This window comes from Pseudophryne corroboree, chromosome 3 (genome assembly GCF_028390025.1).
Source record: "Pseudophryne corroboree isolate aPseCor3 chromosome 3, aPseCor3.hap2, whole genome shotgun sequence".
Classification (NCBI taxonomy): Eukaryota; Metazoa; Chordata; class Amphibia; order Anura; family Myobatrachidae; genus Pseudophryne; species Pseudophryne corroboree.
The window spans coordinates 63,277,759-63,300,144 of NC_086446.1; positions in this window are offsets into that span (position 1 = coordinate 63,277,759).

Genomic DNA, 22,386 nt, shown 5'->3' on the forward strand with positions numbered 1-22,386 from the left:
CCAGTTTCAGGCTCCGGCCTATTATTTGTTAGACTGCGCGCTAGACGTAGGGGCCACAAAGGACCCATGGCACCAGTTTCAGTCTCCGTCCTGTTGTTTGTTAGACTAGGCACTAGACACAGGGGTCACAGGTGACCCCCTTGCACCAGTTTCAGGCTCCGGCCTATTATTTGTTAGACTGGGCACTAGACGTAGGGGCCACAAGGGACCCCCTGGCACCAGTTTCGGTCTCCAGACTTTTGTTTTTTAGACTGGGCACTAGACATAGGGGTCGCAGGTGACCCCCTGGCACCAGTTTCGTACTCAGGCATGTTGTTAGTTAGACTGGGCACTATACGTAGAGGTCGAAAGGGACCCCCTGGCACCAGTTTCAGGCTCCGGCCTTTTGTTTGTTAGATTGGGCACTAGAGATCAGGGTCGCATGTGACCCCCTGGCACCAATTTCCTGCTCAGGCCTGTTGTTTGTTAGACTGGGCACTATGTGTAGGGGCTTACGGTGGCCCCCCGCCAATAGATACAAACACCGGTCTGGTGTTTCTTAGACTGGGCACTTGACGTAGGGGTTTTTTCAAGGGACCTCCTGGCACCAGTTTCAGGCTCCGTCCTGTTGTTTGTTAAACTGGGCTCTAGACGCAGGGGTCGCAGGTGACCCCCTGGCACCAGTTTTGGGCCCGACCTGTTGTTTCTTAGACTGGGCACTAGACACAGGGGTCACAGGTGACCCCCTTGCACCAGTTTCAGGCTCCGGCCTATTATTTGTTAGACTGGGCACTAGACTTAGGGGCCACAAGGGACCCCCTGGCACCAGTTTCAGGTTCCGGCCTATTATTTGTTAGACTGGGCACTAGATGTAGGGGCCACAAGGGACTCCCTGGCACCAGTTTCGGGCTCTAGACTGTTGTTTCTTAGACTGGGCACTAGACACAGGGGTCGCAGGTGACCCCCTGGCACCAGTTTCAGGCTTCTGCCTATTATTTGTTAGACTGGGCACTAGACGTAGGGGCCACAAGGGACCCCCTGGCACCAGTTTCAGTCTTAGGCCTGTTGTTTGTTAGACTGGGCTTTAGACGCAGGGGTAACAGGTGACCCCTTGGCACCAGTTTCAGGCTCCGGCCTGTTGTTTGTTAGACTGGGCACTAGATATAGGGGCCGCAGGTGACCCCCTGGCCCCAGTTTCGTACTCAGGCATGTTGTTAGTTAGACTGGGCACTATACGTAGAGGTCAAAAGGGACCCCCTGGCACCAGTTTCAGGCTCCGGCCTTTTGTTTGTTAGATTGGGCACTAGAGATCAGGGTCGCATGTGACCCCTGGCACCAATTTACTGCTCAGGCCTGTTGTTTGTTAGACTGGGCACTAGATGTAGGGGCCCAAGGTGACCCCCTGGCACCAGTTCCAAACACCGGCCTGCTGTTTCTTAGACTGGGCACTGGACGTAGGGGTCGCAAGGGACCTCCTGGCACCAGTTTCAGGCTCCGGCCTGTTGTTTGTTAGACTGGGCTCTAGACGCAGGGGTCGCAGGTGACCCCCTGGCACCAGTTTTGGGCCCGACCTGTTGTTTCTTAAACTGGAAACTAGACACAGGGGTCACAGGTGACCCCCTGGCACCAGTTTCTGGCTCCGGCCTATTATTTGTTAGACTGGGCACTATACATAGAGGTCGAAAGGGACCCCCTGGCACCAGTTTCAGGCTCCGGCCTTTTGTTTGTTAGAGATCAGGTTTGCATGTGACCCCCTGGCACCAGTTTCCTGCTCAGGCCGGTTGTTTGTTAGACTGGGCACTATGTGTAGGGGCCTACGGTGACCCCCTTGCACCAGTTCCATACCCCGGCCTGCTGTTTCTTAGACTGGGCACTGGACGTAGGGGTCGCAAGGGACCTCCTGGCACCAGTTTCAGGCTCCGGCCTGTTGTTTGTTAGACTGGGTTCTAGACGCAGGGGTCGCAGGTGACCCCCTGGCACCAGTTTTGGGCCCGACCTGTTGTTTCTTAAACTGGAAACTAGACACAGGGGTCACAGGTGACCCCCTGGCACCAGTTTCAGGCTCCGGCCTATTATTTGTTAGAGTGGGCACTAGACGTAGGGGCCACAAAGGACCCCCTGGCACCAGTTTCAGGCTTCAGCCTTTTGTTTGTTAGACTGGGCTTTAGACACAGGGGTAATAGGTGACCCCTTTGAACCAGTTTCAGGCTCCGGCCTGTTGTTTGTTAAACTGGGCACTAGTTGTAGGGGCCACAAAGGACCAAATGGCATCAGTTCCAAACCCCGGCCTGCTGTTTCTTAGACTGGGCAGTGGACGTAGGGGTCGCAAGGGACCTCCTGGCACCAGTTTCAGGCTCCAGCCTGTTGTTTGTTAGACTGGGCTCTAGAAGCAGGGGTCGCAGGTGACCCCCTGGCACCAGTTTTGGGCCCGACCTGTTGTTTCTTATACTGGGCACTAGACACAGGGGTCACAGGTGACCCCCTGGCACCAGTTTCAGGCTCCGGCCTATTATTTGTTAGACTGCGCGCTAGACGTAGGGGCCACAAAGGACCCATGGCACCAGTTTCAGTCTCCGTCCTGTTGTTTGTTAGACTAGGCACTAGACACAGGGGTCACAGGTGACCCCCTTGCACCAGTTTCAGGTTCCGGCCTATTATTTGTTAGACTGGGCACTAGACGTAGGGGCCACAAGGGACCCCCTGGCACCAGTTTCGGTCTCCAGACTTTTGTTTTTTAGACTGGGCACTAGACATAGGGGTCGTAGGTGACCCCCTGGCACCAGTTTCGTACTCAGGCATGTTGTTAGTTAGACTGGGCACTATACGTAGAGGTCGAAAGGGACCCCCTGGCACCAGTTTCAGGCTCCGGCCTTTTGTTTGTTAGATTGGGCACTAGAGATCAGGGTCGCATGTGACCCCCTGGCACCAATTTCCTGCTCAGGCCTGTTGTTTGTTAGACTGGGCAGTATGTGTAGGGGCCTACGGTGACCCCCCACCAATAGATACAAACACCGGCCTGCTGTTTCTTAGACTGGGCACTTGACGTAGGGGTTTTTTCAAGGGACCTCCTGGCACCAGTTTCAGGCTCCGTCCTGTTGTTTGTTAAACTGGGCTCTAGACGCAGGGGTCGCAGGTGACCCCCTGGCACCAGTTTTGGGCCCGACCTGTTGTTTCTTAGACTGGGCACTAGACACAGGGGTCACAGGTGACCCCCTTGCACCAGTTTCAGGCTCCGGCCTATTATTTGTTAGACTGGGCACTAGACTTAGGGGCCACAAGGGACCCCCTGGCACCAGTTTCAAGTTCCGGCCTATTATTTGTTAGACTGGGCACTAGATGTAGGGGCCACAAGGGACCCCCTGGCACCAGTTTCGGGCTCTGGCCTGTTGTTTCTTAGACTGGGCACTAGACACAGGGGTCGTAGGTGACCCCCTGGCACCAGTTTCAGGCTTCTGCCTATTATTTGTTAGACTGGGCACTAGACGTAGGGGCCACAAGGGACCCCCTGGCACCAGTTTCAGTCTTCGGCCTGTTGTTTGTTAGACTGGGCTTTAGACGCAGGGGTAACAGGTGACCCCTTGGCACCAGTTTAAGGCTCCGGCATGTTGTTTGTTAGACTGGGCACTAGATATAGGGTCCGCAGGTGACCCCCTGGCACCAGTTTCGTACTCAGGCATGTTGTTAGTTAGACTGGGCACTATACGTAGAGGTCAAAAGGGACCCCCTGGCACCAGTTTCAGGCTCCGGCCTTTTGTTTGTTAGATTGGGCACTAGAGATCAGGGTCGCATGTGACCCCTGGCACCAATTTACTGCTCAGGCCGGTTGTTTGTTAGACTGGGCACTAGATGTAGGGGCCTAAGGTGACCCCCTGGCACCAGTTCCAAACACCGGCCTGCTGTTTCTTAGACTGGGCACTGGACGTAGGGGTCGCAAGGGACCTCCTGGCACCAGTTTCCGGCTCCGGCCTGTTGTTTGTTAGACTGGGCTCTAGACGCAGGGGTCGCAGGTGACCCCCTGGCACCAGTTTTGGGCCCGACCTGTTGTTTCTTAGACTGGGCACTAGACACAGGGGTCACAGGTGACCCCCTTGCACCAGTTTCAGACTCCGGCCTATTATTTGTTAGACTGGGCACTATACATAGAGGTCGAAAGAGACCCCCTGGCACCAGTTTCAGGCTCCGTCCTTTTGTTTGTTAGATTGGGCACTAGAGATCAGGTTTGCATGTGACCCCCTGGCACCAGTTTCCTGCTCAGGCCGGTTGTTTGTTAGACTGGGCACTATGTGTAGGGCCTACGGTGACCCCCTGGCACCAGTTCCATACCCCGGCCTGCTGTTTCTTAGACTGGGCACTGGACGTAGGGGTCGCAAGGGACCTCCTGGCACCAGTTTCAGGCTCCGGCCTGTTGTTTGTTAGACTGGGCTCTAGACGCAGGGGTCGCAGGTGACCCCCTGGCACCAGTTTTGGGCCCGACCTGTTGTTTCTTAAACTGGACACTAGACACAGGGGTCACAGGTGACCCCCTGGCACCAGTTTCAGGCTCCGGCCTATTATTTGTTAGAGTGGTCACTAGACGTAGGGGCCACAAAGGACCCCCTGGCACCAGTTTCAGACTTCAGCCTTTTGTTTGTTAGACTGGGCTTTAGACACAGGGGAAACAGGTGACCCCTTTGAACCAGTTTCAGGCTCCGGCCTGTTGTTTGTTAAACTGGGCACTAGTTGTAGGGGCCACAAAGGACCAAATGGCATCAGTTCCAAACCCCGGCCTGCTGTTTCTTAGACTGGGCAGTGGACGTAGGGGTCGCAAGGGACCTCCTGGCACCAGTTTCAGGCTCCAGCCTGTTGTTTGTTAGACTGGGCTCTAGAAGCAGGGGTCGCAGGTGACCCCCTGGCACCAGTTTTGGGCCCGACCTGTTGTTTCTTATACTGGGCACTAGACACAGGGGTCACAGGTGACCCCCTGGCACCAGTTTCAGGCTCCGGCCTATTATTTGTTAGACTGCGCGCTAGACGTAGGGGCCACAAAGGACCCATGGCACCAGTTTCAGGCTCCGTCCTGTTGTTTGTTAGACTAGGCACTAGACAGAGGGGTCGCAGGTGACCCCCTTGCACCAGTTTCAGGCTCCGGCCTATTATTTGTTAGACTGGTCACTAGACGTAGGGACCACAAGGCACCCCCTGGCACCAGTTTCGGTCTCCAGACTTTTGTTTTTTAGACTGGGCACTAGACATAGGGGTCGCAGTTGACCCCCTGGCACCAGTTTCGTACTCAGGCATGTTGTTAGTTAGACTGGGCACTATACGTAGAGGTCGAAAGGGACCCCCTGGCACCAGTTTCAGGCTCCGGCCTTTTGTTTGTTAGATTGGGCACTAGAGATCAGGGTCGCATGTGACCCCCTGGCACCAATTTCCTGCTCAGGCCGGTTGTTTGTTAGACTGGGCACTATGTGTAGGGGCCTAAGGTGACCCCCAGCCAATACATACAAACCCCGGCCTGCTGTTTCTTAGACTGAGCACTTGACGTAGGGGTCGCAAGGGACCTCCTGGCACCAGTTTCAGGCTCCGTCCTGTTGTTTGTTAAACTGGGCTCTAGACGCAGGGGTCGCAGGTGACCCCCTGGCACCAGTTTTGGGCCCGACCTGTTGTTTCTTAGACTGGGCACTAGACACAGGGGTCACAGGTGACCCCCTTGCACCTGTTTCAGGCTCCGGCCTATTATTTGTTAGACTGGGCACTAGACTTAGGGGCCACAAGGGACCCCCTGGCACCAGTTTCAGGTTCCGGCCTATTATTTGTTAGACTGGGCATTAGATGTAGGGGCCACAAGGGACGCCCTGGCACCAGTTTCGGGCTCTAGACTGTTGTTTCTTAGACTGGGCACTAGACACAGGGGTCGCAGGTAACCCCCTGGCACCAGTTTCAGGCTTCTGCCTATTATTTGTTAGACTGGGCACTAAACGTAGGGGCCACAAGGGACCCCCTGGCACCAGTTTCAGTCTTCGGCCTGTTGTTTGTTAGACTGGGCTTTAGACGCAGGGGTAACAGGTGACCCCTTGGCACCAGTTTAAGGCTCCGGCATGTTGTTTGTTAGACTGGGCACTAGATATAGGGGCCGCAGGTGACCCCCTGGCACCAGTTTCGTACTCAGGCATGTTGTTAGTTAGACTGGGCACTATACATAGAGGTCAAAAGGGACCCCCTGGCACCAGTTTCAGGCTCCGGCCTTTTGTTTGTTAGATTGGGCACTAGAGATCAGGGTCGCATGTGACCCCTGGCACCAATTTACTGCTCAGGCCTGTTGTTTGTTAGACTGGGCACTAGATGTAGGGGCCTAAGGTGACCCCCTGGCACCAGTTCCAAACACCGGCCTGCTGTTTCTTAGACTGGGCACTGGACGTAGGGGTCGCAAGGGACCTCCTGGCACCAGTTTCCGGCTCCGGCCTGTTGTTTGTTAGACTGGGCTCTAGACGCAGGGGTCGCAGGTGACCCCCTGGCACCAGTTTTGGGCCCGACCTGTTGTTTCTTAGACTGGGCACTAGACACAGGGGTCACAGGTGACCCCCTTGCACCAGTTTCAGACTCCGGCCTATTATTTGTTAGACTGGGCACTATACATAGAGGTCGAAAGAGACCCCCTGGCACCAGTTTCAGGCTCCGGCCTTTTGTTTGTTAGATTGGGCACTAGAGATCAGGTTTGCATGTGACCCCCTGGCACCAGTTTCCTGCTCAGGCCGGTTGTTTGTTAGACTGGGCACTATGTGTAGGGCCTACGGTGACCCCCTGGCACCAGTTCCATACCCCGGCCTGCTGTTTCTTAGACTGGGCACTGGACGTAGGGGTCGCAAGGGACCTCCTGGCACCAGTTTCAGGCTCCGGCCTGTTGTTTGTTAGACTGGGCTCTAGACGCAGGGGTCGCAGGTGACCCCCTGGCACCAGTTTTGGGCCCGACCTGTTGTTTCTTATACTGGGCACTAGACACAGGGGTCACAGGTGACCCCCTGGCACCAGTTTCAGGCTCCGGCCTATTATTTGTTAGACTGCGCGCTAGACGTAGGGGCCACAAAGGACCCATGGCACCAGTTTCAGGCTCCGTCCTGTTGTTTGTTAGACTAGGCCCTAGACAGAGGGGTCGCAGGTGACCCCCTTGCACCAGTTTCAGGCTCCGGCCTATTATTTGTTAGACTGGTCACTAGACGTAGGGACCACAAGGCACCCCCTGGCACCAGTTTCGGTCTCCAGACTTTTGTTTTTTAGACTGGGCACTAGACATAGGGGTCGCAGTTGACCCCCTGGCACCAGTTTCGTACTCAGGCATGTTGTTAGTTAGACTGGGCACTATACGTAGAGGTCGAAAGGGACCCCCTGGCACCAGTTTCAGGCTCCGGCCTTTTGTTTGTTAGATTGGGCACTAGAGATCAGGGTCGCATGTGACCCCCTGGCACCAATTTCCTGCTCAGGCCGGTTGTTTGTTAGACTGGGCACTATGTGTAGGGGCCTACGGTGACCCCCAGCCAATAGATACAAACCCCGGCCTGCTGTTTCTTAGACTGAGCACTTGACGTAGGGGTCGCAAGGGACCTCCTGGCACCAGTTTCAGGCTCCGTCCTGTTGTTTGTTAAACTGGGCTCTAGACGCAGGGGTCGCAGGTGACCCCCTGGCACCAGTTTTGGGCCCGACCTGTTGTTTCTTAGACTGGGCACTAGACACAGGGGTCACAGGTGACCCCCTTGCACCAGTTTCAGGCTCCGGCCTATTATTTGTTAGACTGGGCACTAGACTTAGGGGCCACAAGGGACCCCCTGGCACCAGTTTCAGGTTCCGGCCTATTATTTGTTAGACTGGGCACTAGATGTAGGGGCCACAAGGGACCCCCTGGCACCAGTTTCGGGCTCTAGACTGTTGTTTCTTAGACTGGGCACTAGACACAGGGGTCGCAGGTAACCCCCTGGCACCAGTTTCAGGCTTCTGCCTATTATTTGTTAGACTGGGCACTAGACGTAGGGGCCACAAGGGACCCCCTGGCACCAGTTTCAGTCTTCGGCCTGTTGTTTGTTAGACTGGGCTTTAGACGCAGGGGTAACAGGTGACCCCTTGGCACCAGTTTCAGGCTCCGGCCTGTTGTTTGTTAGACTGGGCACTAGATATAGGGGCCGCAGGTGACCCCCTGGCCCCAGTTTCGTACTCAGGCATGTTGTTAGTTAGACTGGGCACTATACGTAGAGGTCAAAAGGGACCCCCTGGCACCAGTTTCAGGCTCCGGCCTTTTGTTTGTTAGATTGGGCACTAGAGATCAGGGTCGCATGTGACACATGGCACCAATTTACTGCTCAGGCCTGTTGTTTGTTAGACTGGGCACTAGATGTAGGGGCCTAAGGTGACCCCCTGGCACCAGTTCCAAACACCGGCCTGCTGTTTCTTAGACTGGGCACTGGACGTAGGGGTCGCAAGGGACCTCCTGGCACCAGTTTCAGGCTCCGGCCTGTTGTTTGTTAGACTGGGCACTAGACGCAGGGGTCGCAGGTGACCCCCTGGCACCAGTTTTGGGCCCGACCTGTTGTTTCTTAGACTGGGCACTAGACACAGGGGTCACAGGTGACCCCCTTGCACCAGTTTCAGGCTCCGGCCTATTATTTGTTAGACTGGGCACTATACATAGAGGTCGAAAGGGACCCCCTGGCACCAGTTTCAGGCTCCGGCCTTTTGTTTGTTAGAGATCAGGTTTGCATGTGACCCCCTGGCACCAGTTTCCTGCTCAGGCCGGTTGTTTGTTAGACTGGGCACTACGTGTAGGGGCCTACGGTGACCCCCTGGCACCAGTTCCATACCCCGGCCTGCTGTTTCTTAGACTGCGCACTAGACACAGGGGTCGCAGGTGAACCCCTGGCACCAGTTTCGTACTCAGGCATGTTGTTAGTTAGACTGGGCACTATACGTAGAGGTCGAAAGGGACCCCCTGGCACCAGTTTCAGGCTCCGGCCTTTTGTTTGTTAGATTGGGCACTAGAGATCAGGATCGCATGTGACCCCCTGGCACCAATTTCCTGCTCAGGCCTGTTGTTTGTTAGACTGGGCACTATGTGTAGGGGCCTACGGTGACCCCCCGCCAATATATACAAACACCGGCCTGGTGTTTCTTAGACTGGGCACTTGACGTAGGGTTTTTTTCAAGGGACCTCCTGGCACCAGTTTCAGGCTCCGTCCTGTTGTTTGTTAAACTGGGCTCTAGACGCAGGGGTCGCAGGTGACCCCCTGGCACCAGTTTTGGGCCCGACCTGTTGTTTCTTAGACTGGGCACTAGACACAGGGGTCACAGGTGACCCCCTTGCACCAGTTTCAGGCTCCGGCCTATTATTTATTAGACTGGGCACTAGACTTAGCGGCCACAAGGGACCCCCTGGCACCAGTTTCAGGTTCCGGCCTATTATTTGTTAGACTGGGCACTAGATGTAGGGGCCACAAGGGACCCCCTGGCACCAGTTTCGGGCTCTGGCCTGTTGTTTCTTAGACTGGGCACTAGACACAGGGGTCGCAGGTGACCCCCTGGCACCAGTTTCAGGCTTCTGCCTATTATTTGTTAGACTGGGCACTAGACGTAGGGGCCACAAGGGACCCCCTGGCACCAGTTTCAGTCTTCGGCCTGTTGTTTGTTAGACTGGGCTTTAGACGCAGGGGTAACAGGTGACCCCTTGGCACCAGTTTAAGGCTCCGGCATGTTGTTTGTTAGACTGGGCACTAGATATAGGGGCCGCAGGTGACCCCCTGGCACCAGTTTCGTACTCAGGCATGTTGTTAGTTAGACTGGGCACTATACATAGAGGTCAAAAGGGACCCCCTGGCACCAGTTTCAGGCTCCGGCCTTTTGTTTGTTAGATTGGGCACTAGAGATCAGGGTCGCATGTGACCCCTGGCACCAATTTACTGCTCAGGCCTGTTGTTTGTTAGACTGGGCACTAGATGTAGGGGCCTAAGGTGACCCCCTGGCACCAGTTCCAAACACCGGCCTGCTGTTTCTTAGACTGGGCACTGGACGTAGGGGTCGCAAGGGACCTCCTGGCACCAGTTTCCGGCTCCGGCCTGTTGTTTGTTAGACTGGGCTCTAGACGCAGGGGTCGCAGGTGACCCCCTGGCACCAGTTTTGGGCCCGACCTGTTGTTTCTTAGACTGGGCACTAGACACAGGGGTCACAGGTGACCCCCTTGCACCAGTTTCAGACTCCGGCCTATTATTTGTTAGACTGGGCACTATACATAGAGGTCGAAAGATCGAAAGAGACCCCCTGGCACCAGTTCAGGCTCCGGCCTTTTGTTTGTTAGATTGGGCACTAGAGATCAGGTTTGCATGTGACCCCCTGGCACCAGTTTCCTGCTCAGGCCGGTTGTTTGTTAGACTGGGCACTATGTGTAGGGGCCTACGGTGACCCCCTGGCACCAGTTCCATACCCCGGCCTGCTGTTTCTTAGACTGGGCACTGGACGTAGGGGTCGCAAGGGACCTCCTGGCACCAGTTTCAGGCTCCGGCCTGTTGTTTGTTAGACTGGGCTCTAGACGCAGGGGTCGCAGGTGACCCCCTGGCACCAGTTTTGGGCCCGACCTGTTGTTTCTTAAACTGGACACTAGACACAGGGGTCACAGGTGACCCCCTGGCACCAGTTTCAGGCTCCGGCCTATTATTTGTTAGAGTGGTCACTAGACGTAGGGGCCACAAGGGACCCCCTGGCACCAGTTTCAGGTTCCGGCCTATTATTTGTTAGACTGGGCACTAGATGTAGGGGCCACAAGGGACCCCCTGGCACCAGTTTCGGGCTCTGGCCTGTTGTTTCTTAGACTGGGCACTAGACACAGGGGTCGCATGTGACCCCTGGCACCAGTTTCAGGCTTCTGCCTATTATTGTTAGACTGGGCACTAGACGTAGGGGCCACAAGGGACCCCCTGGCACCAGTTTCAGTCTTCGGCCTGTTGTTTGTTAGACTGGGCTTTAGACGCAGGGGTAACAGGTGACCCCTTGGCACCAGTTTAAGGCTCCGGCATGTTGTTTGTTAGACTGGGCACTAGATATAGGGGCCGCAGGTGACCCCCTGGCACCAGTTTCCGGCTCCGGCCTGTTGTTTGTTAGACTGGGCTCTAGACGCAGGGGTCGCAGTTGACCCCCTGGCACCAGTTTTGGGCCCGACCTGTTGTTTCTTAGATTGGCGAACTAGACACAGGGTCACAGGTGACCCCTTGCACCAGTTTTAGGCTCCGGCCTATTATTTGTTAGACTGGGCACTATACATAGAGGTCGATAGAGACCCCCTGGCACCAGTTTCAGGCTCCGGCCTTTTGTTTGTTAGATTGGGCACTAGAGATCAGGTTTGCATGTGACCCCCTGGCACCAGTTTCCTGCTCAGGCCGTTGTTTGTTAGACTGGGCACTATGTGTAGGGGCCTACGGTGACCCCCTGGCACCAGTTCCATACCCCGGCCTGCTTTTTCTTAGACTGGGCACTGGACGTAGGGTCGCAAGGGACCTCCTGGCACCAGTTTCAGGCTTCAGCCTTTTGTTTGTTAGACTGGGCTTTAGACACAGGGGTAATTAGGTGACCCCTTTGAACCAGTTTCAGGCTCCGGCCTGTTGTTTGTTAAACTGGGCACTAGTTGTAGGGGCCACAAAGGACCAAATGGCATCAGTTCCAAACCCCGGCCTGCTGTTTCTTAGACTGGGCAGTGGACGTAGGGGTCGCAAGGGACCTCCTGGCACCAGTTTCAGGCTCCAGCCTGTTGTTTGTTAGACTGGGCTCTAGAAGCAGGGGTCGCAAGGTGACCCCCTGGCACCAGTTTTGGGCCCGACCTGTTGTTTCTTATACTGGCACTAGACACAGGGGTCACAGGTGACCCCCTGGCACCAGTTTCAGGCTCCGGCCTATTATTTGTTAGACTGCGCGCTAGACGTAGGGGCCACAAAGGACCCATGGCACCAGTTTCAGGCTCCGTCCTGTTGTTTGTTAGACTAGGCACTAGACACAGGGGTCACAGGTGACCCCCTTGCACCAGTTTCAGGCTCCGGCCTATTATTTGTTAGACTGGCACTAGACGTAGGGGCCACAAGGGACCCCTGGCACCAGTTTCGGTCTCCAGACTTTTGTTTTTTAGACTGGGCACTAGACATAGGGGTCGCAGTGACCCCCTGGCACCAGTTTCGTACTCAGGCATGTTGTTAGTTAGACTGGGCACTATACGTAGAGGTCGAAAGGGACCCCCTGGCACCAGTTTCAGGCTCCGGCCTTTTGTTTGTTAGATTGGGCACTAGAGATCAGGGTCGCATGTGACCCCCTGGCACCAATTTCCTGCTCAGGCCTGTTGTTTGTTAGACTGGGCACTATGTGTAGGGGCTTACGGTGGCCCCCCGCCAATAGATACAAACACCGGCCTGGTGTTTCTTAGACTGGGCACTTGACGTAGGGGTTTTTTCAAGGGACCTCCTGGCACCAGTTTCAGGCTCCGTCCTGTTGTTTGTTAAACTGGGCTCTAGACGCAGGGGTCGCAGGTGACCCCCTGGCACCAGTTTTGGGCCCGACCTGTTGTTTCTTAGACTGGGCACTAGACACAGGGGTCACAGGTGACCCCCTTGCACCAGTTTCAGGCTCCGGCCTATTATTTGTTAGACTGGGCACTAGACTTAGGGGCCACAAGGGACCCCCTGGCACCAGTTTCAGGTTCCGGCCTATTATTTGTTAGACTGGGCACTAGATGTAGGGGCCACAAGGGACCCCCTGGCACCAGTTTCGGGCTCTAGACTGTTGTTTCTTAGACTGGGCACTAGACACAGGGGTCGCAGGTGACCCCCTGGCACCAGTTTGCAGGCTTCTGCCTATTATTTGTTAGACTGGGCACTAGACGTAGGGGCCACAAGGGACCCCCTGGCACCAGTTTCAGTCTTAGGCCTGTTGTTTGTTAGACTGGGCTTTAGACGCAGGGGTAACAGGTGACCCCTTGGCACCAGTTTCAGGCTCCGGCCTGTTGTTTGTTAGACTGGGCACTAGATATAGGGGCCGCAGGTGACCCCCTGGCCCCAGTTTCGTACTCAGGCATGTTGTTAGTTAGACTGGGCACTATACGTAGAGGTCAAAAGGGACCCCCTGGCACCAGTTTCAGGCTCCGGCCTTTTGTTTGTTAGATTGGGCACTAGAGATCAGGGTCGCATGTGACCCCTGGCACCAATTTACTGCTCAGGCCTGTTGTTTGTTAGACTGGGCACTAGATGTAGGGGCCCAAGGTGACCCCTGGCACCAGTTCCAAACACCGGCCTGCTGTTTCTTAGACTGGGCACTGGACGTAGGGGTCGCAAGGGACCTCCTGGCACCAGTTTCAGGCTCCGGCCTGTTGTTTGTTAGACTGGGCTCTAGACGCAGGGGTCGCAGGTGACCCCCTGGCACCAGTTTTGGGCCCGACCTGTTGTTTCTTAAACTGGAAACTAGACACAGGGGTCACAGGTGACCCCCTGGCACCAGTTTCTGGCTCCGGCCTATTATTTGTTAGACTGGGCACTATACATAGAGGTCGAAAGGGACCCCCTGGCACCAGTTTCAGGCTCCGGCCTTTTGTTTGTTAGAGATCAGGTTTGCATGTGACCCCCTGGCACCAGTTTCCTGCTCAGGCCGGTTGTTTGTTAGACTGGGCACTATGTGTAGGGGCCTACGGTGACCCCCTGGCACCAGTTCCATACCCCGGCCTGCTGTTTCTTAGACTGGGCACTGGACGTAGGGGGTCGCAAGGGACCTCCTGGCACCAGTTTCAGGCTCCGGCCTGTTGTTTGTTAGACTGGGCTCTAGACGCAGGGGTCGCAGGTGACCCCCTGGCACCAGTTTTGGGCCCGACCTGTTGTTTCTTAAACTGGAAACTAGACACAGGGGTCACAGGTGACCCCCTGGCACCAGTTTCAGGCTCCGGCCTATTATTTGTTAGAGTGGGCACTAGACGTAGGGGCCACAAAGGACCCCCTGGCACCAGTTTCAGGCTTCAGCCTTTTGTTTGTTAGACTGGGCTTTAGACACAGGGGTAAGAGGTGACCCCTTTGAACCAGTTTCAGGCTCCGGCCTGTTGTTTGTTAAACTGGGCACTAGTTGTAGGGGCCACAAAGGACCAAATGGCATCAGTTCCAAACCCCGGCCTGCTGTTTCTTAGACTGGCAGTGGACGTAGGGTCGCAAGGGACCTCCTGGCACCAGTTTCAGGCTCCAGCCTGTTGTTTGTTAGACTGGGCTCTAGAAGCCAGGGGTCGCAGGTGACCCCCTGGCACCAGTTTTGGCCCGACCTGTTGTTTCTTATACTGGGCACTAGACACAGGGGTCACAGGTGACCCCCCTGGCACCAGTTTCAGGCTCCGGCCTATTATTTGTTAGACTGCGCGCTAGACGTAGGGGCCACAAAGGACCCATGGCACCAGTTTCAGTCTCCGTCCTGTTGTTTGTTAGACTAGCACTAGACACAGGGGTCACAGGTGACCCCCTTCACCAGTTTCAGGCTCCGGCCTATTATTTGTTAGACTGGGCACTAGACGTAGGGGCCACAAGGACCCCCTGGCACCAGTTTCGGTCTCCAGACTTTTGTTTTTTAGACTGGGCACTAGACATAGGGTCGTAGGTGACCCCCTGGCACCAGTTTCGTACTCAGGCATGTTGTTAGTTAGACTGGGCACTATACGTAGAGGTCGAAAGGGACCCCCTGGCACCAGTTTCAGGCTCCGGCCTTTTGTTTGTTAGATTGGGCACTAGAGATCAGGGTCGCATGTGACCCCCTGGCACCAATTTCCTGCTCAGGCCTGTGTTTGTTAGACTGGGCAGTATGTGTAGGGGCCTACGGTGACCCCCCACCAATAGATACAAACACCGGCCTGCTGTTTCTTAGACTGGGCACTTGACGTAGGGGTTTTTTCAAGGGACCTCCTGGCACCAGTTTCAGGCTCCGTCCTGTTGTTTGTTAAACTGGGCTCTAGACGCAGGGGTCGCAGGTGACCCCCTGGCACCAGTTTTGGGCCCGACCTGTTGTTTCTTAGACTGGGCACTAGACACAGGGGTCACAGGTGACCCCCTTGCACCAGTTTCAGGCTCCGGCCTATTATTTTGTTAGACTGGGCACTAGACTTAGGGGCCACAAGGGACCACCCCTGGCACCAGTTTCAAGTTCCGGCCTATTATTTGTTAGACTGGGCACTAGATGTAGGGGCCACAAGGGACCCCCTGGCACCAGTTTCGGGCTCTGGCCTGTTGTTTCTTAGACTGGGCACTAGACACAGGGGTCGTAGGTGACCCCCTGGCACCAGTTTCAGGCTTCTGCCTATTATTTGTTAGACTGGGCACTAGACGTAGGGGCCACAAGGGACCCCCTGGCACCAGTTTCAAGTCTTCGGCCTGTTGTTTGTTAGACTGGGCTTTAGACGCAGGGGTAACAGGTGACCCCTTGGCACCAGTTTAAGGCTCCGGCATGTTGTTTGTTAGACTGGGCACTAGATATAGGGTCCGCAGGTGACCCCCTGGCACCAGTTTCGTACTCAGGCATGTTGTTAGTTAGACGTGGGCACTATACGTAGAGGTCAAAAGGGACCCCCTGGCACCAGTTCAGCTCCGCCTTTTGTTTGTTAGATTGGGCACTAGAGATCAGGGTCGCATGTGACCCCTGGCACCAATTTACTGCTCAGAGCCGGTTGTTTTTAGACTGGGCACTAGATGTAGGGGCCTAAGGTGACCCCCTGGCACCAGTTCCAAACACCGGCCTGCTGTTTCTTAGACTGGGCACTGGACGTAGGGTCGCAAGGACCTCCTGGCACCAGTTTCCGGCTCCGGCCTGTTGTTTGTTAGACTGGGCTCTAGACGCAGGGGTCGCAGGTGACCCCCTGGCACCAGTTTTGGGCCCGACCTGTTTGTTTCTTAGACTGGGCACTAGACACAGGGGTCACAGGTGACCCCCTTGCACCAGTTTCAGACTCCGGCCTATTATTTGTTAGACTGGGCACTATACATAGAGGTCGAAAGAGACCCCCTGGCACCAGTTTCAGGCTCCGTCCTTTTATTTGTTAGATTTGGGCACTAGAGATCAGGTTTGCATGTGACCCCCTGGCACCAGTTTCCTGCTCAGGCCGGTTGTTTGTTAGACTGGGCACTATGTGTAGGGCTACGGTGACCCCCTGGCACCAGTTCCATACCCCGGCCTGCTGTTTCTTAGACTGGGCACTGGACGTAGGGGTCGCAAGGGACCTCCTGGCACCAGTTTCAGGCTCCGGCCTGTTGTTTTTAGACTGGGCTCTAGAGACGCAGGGGCACCAGTTTTGGGCCCGACCTGTTGTTTCTTAACTGGACACTAGACACAGGGGTCACAGGTGACCCCCTGGCACCAGTTTCAGGCTCCGGCCTATTATTTGTTAGAGTGGTCACTAGACGTAGGGGCCACAAAGGACCCCCTGGCACCAGTTTCAGACTTCAGCCTTTTGTTTGTTAGACTGGGCTTTAGACACAGGGGAAACAGGTGACCCCTTTGAACCAGTTTCAGGCTCCGGCCTGTTGTTTGTTAAACTGGGCACTAGTTGTAGGGGCCACAAAGGACCAAATGGCATCAGTTCCAAACCCCGGCCTGCTGTTTCTTAGACTGGGCAGTGGACGTAAGGGTCGCAAGGGACCTCCTGGCACCAGTTCAGGCTCCAGCCTGTTGTTTGTTAGACTGGGCTCTAGAAGCAGGGGTCGCAGGTGACCCCCTGGCACCAGTTTGGGCCGACCTGTTGTTTCTTATACTGGGCACTAGACACAGGGGTCACAGGTGACCCCTGGCACCAGTTTCAGGCTCCCGGCCTATTATTTGTTAGACTGCGCGCTAGACGTAGGGGCCACAAAGGACCCATGGCACCAGTTCAGGCTCCGTCCTGTTGTTTGTTAGACTAGGCACTAGACAGAGGGGTCGCAGGTGACCCCCTTGCACCAGTTTCAGGCTCCGGCCTATTATTTGTTAGACTGGTCACTAGACGTAGGGGCCACAAGGCACCCCCTGGCACCAGTTTCGGTCTCCAGACTTTTGTTTTTTAGACTGGGCACTAGACATAGGGTCGCAGTTGACCCCCTGGCACCAGTTTCGTACTCAGGCATGTTGTTAGTTAGACTGGGCACTATACGTAGAGGTCGAAAGGGACCCCCTGGCACCAGTTTCAGGCTCCGGCCTTTTTGTTTGTTAGATTGGGCACTAGAGATCAGGGTCGCATGTGACCCCCTGGCACCAATTCCTGCTCAGGCCGGTTGTTTGTTAGACGGGGCACTATGTGTAGGGCCTACGGTGACCCCCAGCCAATAGATACAAACCCCGGCCTGCTGTTTCTTAGACTGAGCACTTGACGTAGGGGTCGCAAGGGACCTCCTGGCACCAGTTTCAGGCTCCGTCCTGTTGTTTGTTAAACTGGGCTCTAGACGCAGGGGTCGCAGGTGACCCCCTGGCACCAGTTTTGGCCCGACCTGTTGTTTCTTAGACTGGGCACTAGACACAGGGGTCACAGGTGACCCCCTTGCACCAGTTTCAGGCTCCGGCCTATTATTTGTTAGACTGGGCACTAGACTTAGGGGCCACAAGGGACCCCCTGGCACCAGTTTCAGGTTCCGGCCTATTATTTGTTAGACTGGGCACTAGATGTAGGGGGCCACAAGGGACCCCCTGGCACCAGTTTCGGGCTCTAGACTGTTGTTTCTTAGACTGGGCACTAGACACAGGGGTCGCAGGTAACCCCCTGGCACACCAGTTTCAGGCTTCTGCCTATTATTTGTTAGACTGGGCACTAGACGTAGGGGCCACAAGGGACCCCCTGGCACCAGTTTCAGTCTTCGGCCTGTTGTTTGTTAGACTGGGCTTTAGACGCAGGGGTAACAGGTGACCCCTTGGCACCAGTTTCAGCTCCGGCCTGTTGTTTGTTAGACTGGGGCACTAGATATTAGGGGCCGCAGGTGACCCCCTGGCCCAGTTTCGTACTCAGGCATGTTGTTAGTTAGACTGGGCACTATACGTAGAGGTCAAAAGGGACCCCTGGCACCAGTTTCAGGCTCCGGCCTTTTGTTTGTTAGATTGGGCACTAGAGATCAGGGTCGCATGTGACACATGGGCACCAATTTACTGCTCAGGCCTGTTGTTTGTTAGACTGGGCACTAGATGTAGGGGCCTAAGGTGACCCCCTGGCACCAGTTCCAAACACCGGCCTGCTGTTTCTTAGACTGGGCACTGGACGTAGGGGTCGCAAGGGACCTCCTGGCACCAGTTTCAGGCTCCGGCCTGTTGTTTGTTAGACTGGGCACTAGACGCAGGGGTCGCAGGTGACCCCCTGGCACCAGTTTTGGGCCCGACCTGTTGTTTCTTAGACTGGGCACTAGACACAGGGGTCACAGGTGACCCCCTTGCACCAGTTTCAGGCTCCGGCCTATTATTTGTTAGACTGGGCACTATACATAGAGGTCGAAAGGGACCCCCTGGCACCAGTTTCAGGCTCCGGCCTTTTGTTTGTTAGAGATCAGGTTTGCATGTGACCCCCTGGCACCAGTTTCCTGCTCAGGCCGGTTGTTTGTTAGACTGGGCACTACGTGTAGGGGCCTACGGTGACCCCCTGGCACCAGTTCCATACCCCGGCCTGCTGTTTCTTAGACTGCGCACTAGACACAGGGGTCGCAGGTGAACCCCTGGCACCAGTTTCGTACTCAGGCATGTTGTTAGTTAGACTGGGCACTATACGTAGAGGTCGAAAGGGACCCCCTGGCACCAGTTTCAGGCTCCGGCCTTTTGTTTGTTAGATTGGGCACTAGAGATCAGGATCGCATGTGACCCCCTGGCACCAATTTCCTGCTCAGGCCTGTTGTTTGTTAGACTGGGCACTATGTGTAGGGGCCTACGGTGACCCCCCGCCAATATATACAAACACCGGCCTGGTGTTTCTTAGACTGGGCACTTGACGTAGGGTTTTTTTCAAGGGACCTCCTGGCACCAGTTTCAGGCTCCGTCCTGTTGTTTGTTAAACTGGGCTCTAGACGCAGGGGTCGCAGGTGACCCCCTGGCACCAGTTTTGGGCCCGACCTGTTGTTTCTTAGACTGGGCACTAGACACAGGGGTCAAAGGTGACCCCCTTGCACCAGTTTCAGGCTCCGGCCTATTATTTATTAGACTGGGCACTAGACTTAGCGGCCACAAGGGACCCCCTGGCACCAGTTTCAGGTTCCGGCCTATTATTTGTTAGACTGGGCACTAGATGTAGGGGCCACAAGGGACCCCCTGGCACCAGTTTCGGGCTCTGGCCTGTTGTTTCTTAGACTGGGCACTAGACACAGGGGTCGCAGGTGACCCCCTGGCACCAGTTTCAGGCTTCTGCCTATTATTTGTTAGACTGGGCACTAGACGTAGGGGCCACAAGGGACCCCCTGGCACCAGTTTCAGTCTTCGGCCTGTTGTTTGTTAGACTGGGCTTTAGACGCAGGGGTAACAGGTGACCCCTTGGCACCAGTTTAAGGCTCCGGCATGTTGTTTGTTAGACTGGGCACTAGATATAGGGGCCGCAGGTGACCCCCTGGCACCAGTTTCGTACTCAGGCATGTTGTTAGTTAGACTGGGCACTATACATAGAGGTCAAAAGGGACCCCCTGGCACCAGTTTCAGGCTCCGGCCTTTTGTTTGTTAGATTGGGCACTAGAGATCAGGGTCGCATGTGACCCCTGGCACCAATTTACTGCTCAGGCCTGTTGTTTGTTAGACTGGGCACTAGATGTAGGGGCCTAAGGTGACCCCCTGGCACCAGTTCCAAACACCGGCCTGCTGTTTCTTAGACTGGGCACTGGACGTAGGGGTCGCAAGGGACCTCCTGGCACCAGTTTCCGGCTCCGGCCTGTTGTTTCTTAGACTGGGCACTAGACACAGGGGTCACAGGTGACCCCCTTGCACCAGTTTCAGACTCCGGCCTATTATTTGTTAGACTGGGCACTATACATAGAGGTCGAAAGAGACCCCCTGGCACCAGTTTCAGGCTCCGGCCTTTTGTTTGTTAGATTGGGCACTAGAGATCAGGTTTGCATGTGACCCCCTGGCACCAGTTTCCTGCTCAGGCCGGTTGTTTGTTAGACTGGGCACTATGTGTAGGGCCTACGGTGACCCCCTGGCACCAGTTCCATACCCCGGCCTGCTGTTTCTTAGACTGGGCACTGGACGTAGGGGTCGCAAGGGACCTCCTGGCACCAGTTTCAGGCTCCGGCCTGTTGTTTGTTAGACTGGGCTCTAGACGCAGGGGTCGCAGGTGACCCCCTGGCACCAGTTTTGGGCCCGACCTGTTGTTTCTTAAACTGGACACTAGACACAGGGGTCACAGGTGACCCCCTGGCACCAGTTTCAGGCTCCGGCCTATTATTTGTTAGAGTGGTCACTAGATGTAGGGGCCACAAGGGACCCCCTGGCACCAGTTTCAGGTTCCGGCCTATTATTTGTTAGACTGGGCACTAGATGTAGGGGCCACAAGGGACCCCCTGGCACCAGTTTCGGGCTCTGGCCTGTTGTTTCTTAGACTGGGCACTAGACACAGGGGTCGCAGGTGACCCCCTGGCACCAGTTTCAGGCTTCTGCCTATTATTTGTTAGACTGGGCACTAGACGTAGGGGCCACAAGGGACCCCCTGGCACCAGTTTCAGTCTTCGGCCTGTTGTTTGTTAGACTGGGCTTTAGACGCAGGGGTAACAGGTGACCCCTTGGCACCAGTTTAAGGCTCCGGCATGTTGTTTGTTAGACTGGGCACTAGATATAGGGGCCGCAGGTGACCCCCTGGCACCAGTTTCCGGCTCCGGCCTGTTGTTTGTTAGACTGGGCTCTAGACGCAGGGGTCGCAGTTGACCCCCTGGCACCAGTTTGGGGCCCGACCTGTTGTTTCTTAGATTGGCGAACTAGACACAGGGGTCACAGGTGACCCCCTTGCACCAGTTTTAGGCTCCGGCCTATTATTTGTTAGACTGGGCACTATACATAGAGGTCGAAAGAGACCCCCTGGCACCAGTTTCAGGCTCCGGCCTTTTGTTTGTTAGATTGGGCACTAGAGATCAGGTTTGCATGTGACCCCCTGGCACCAGTTTCCTGCTCAGGCCGGTTGTTTGTTAGACTGGGCACTATGTGTAGGGGCCTACGGTGACCCCCTGGCACCAGTTCCATACCCCGGCCTGCTTTTTCTTAGACTGGGCACTGGACGTAGGGGTCGCAAGGGACCTCCTGGCACCAGTTTCAGGCTTCAGCCTTTTGTTTGTTAGACTGGGCTTTAGACACAGGGGTAATAGGTGACCCCTTTGAACCAGTTTCAGGCTCCGGCCTGTTGTTTGTTAAACTGGGCACTAGTTGTAGGGGCCACAAAGGACCAAATGGCATCAGTTCCAAACCCCGGCCTGCTGTTTCTTAGACTGGGCAGTGGACGTAGGGGTCGCAAGGGACCTCCTGGCACCAGTTTCAGGCTCCAGCCTGTTGTTTGTTAGACTGGGCTCTAGAAGCAGGGGTCGCAGGTGACCCCCTGGCACCAGTTTTGGGCCCGACCTGTTGTTTCTTATACTGGGCACTAGACACAGGGGTCACAGGTGACCCCCTGGCACCAGTTTCAGGCTCCGGCCTATTATTTGTTAGACTGCGCGCTAGACGTAGGGGCCACAAAGGACCCATGGCACCAGTTTCAGGCTCCGTCCTGTTGTTTGTTAGACTAGGCACTAGACACAGGGGTCACAGGTGACCCCCTTGCACCAGTTTCAGGCTCCGGCCTATTATTTGTTAGACTGGGCACTAGACGTAGGGGCCACAAGGGACCCCCTGGCACCAGTTTCGGTCTCCAGACTTTTGTTTTTTAGACTGGGCACTAGACATAGGGGTCGCAGGTGACCCCCTGGCACCAGTTTCGTACTCAGGCATGTTGTTAGTTAGACTGGGCACTATACGTAGAGGTCGAAAGGGACCCCCTGGCACCAGTTTCAGGCTCCGGCCTTTTGTTTGTTAGATTGGGCACTAGAGATCAGGGTCGCATGTGACCCCCTGGCACCAATTTCCTGCTCAGGCCTGTTGTTTGTTAGACTGGGCACTATGTGTAGGGGCTTACGGTGGCCCCCCGCCAATAGATACAAACACCGGCCTGGTGTTTCTTAGACTGGGCACTTGACGTAGGTTTTTTTTCAAGGGACCTCCTGGCACCAGTTTCAGGCTCCGTCCTGTTGTTTGTTAAACTGGGCTCTAGACGCAGGGGTCGCAGGTGACCCCCTGGCACCAGTTTTGGGCCCGACCTGTTGTTTCTTAGACTGGGCACTAGACACAGGGGTCACAGGTGACCCCCTTGCACCAGTTTCAGGCTCCGGCCTATTATTTGTTAGACTGGGCACTAGACTTAGGGGCCACAAGGGACCCCCTGGCACCAGTTTC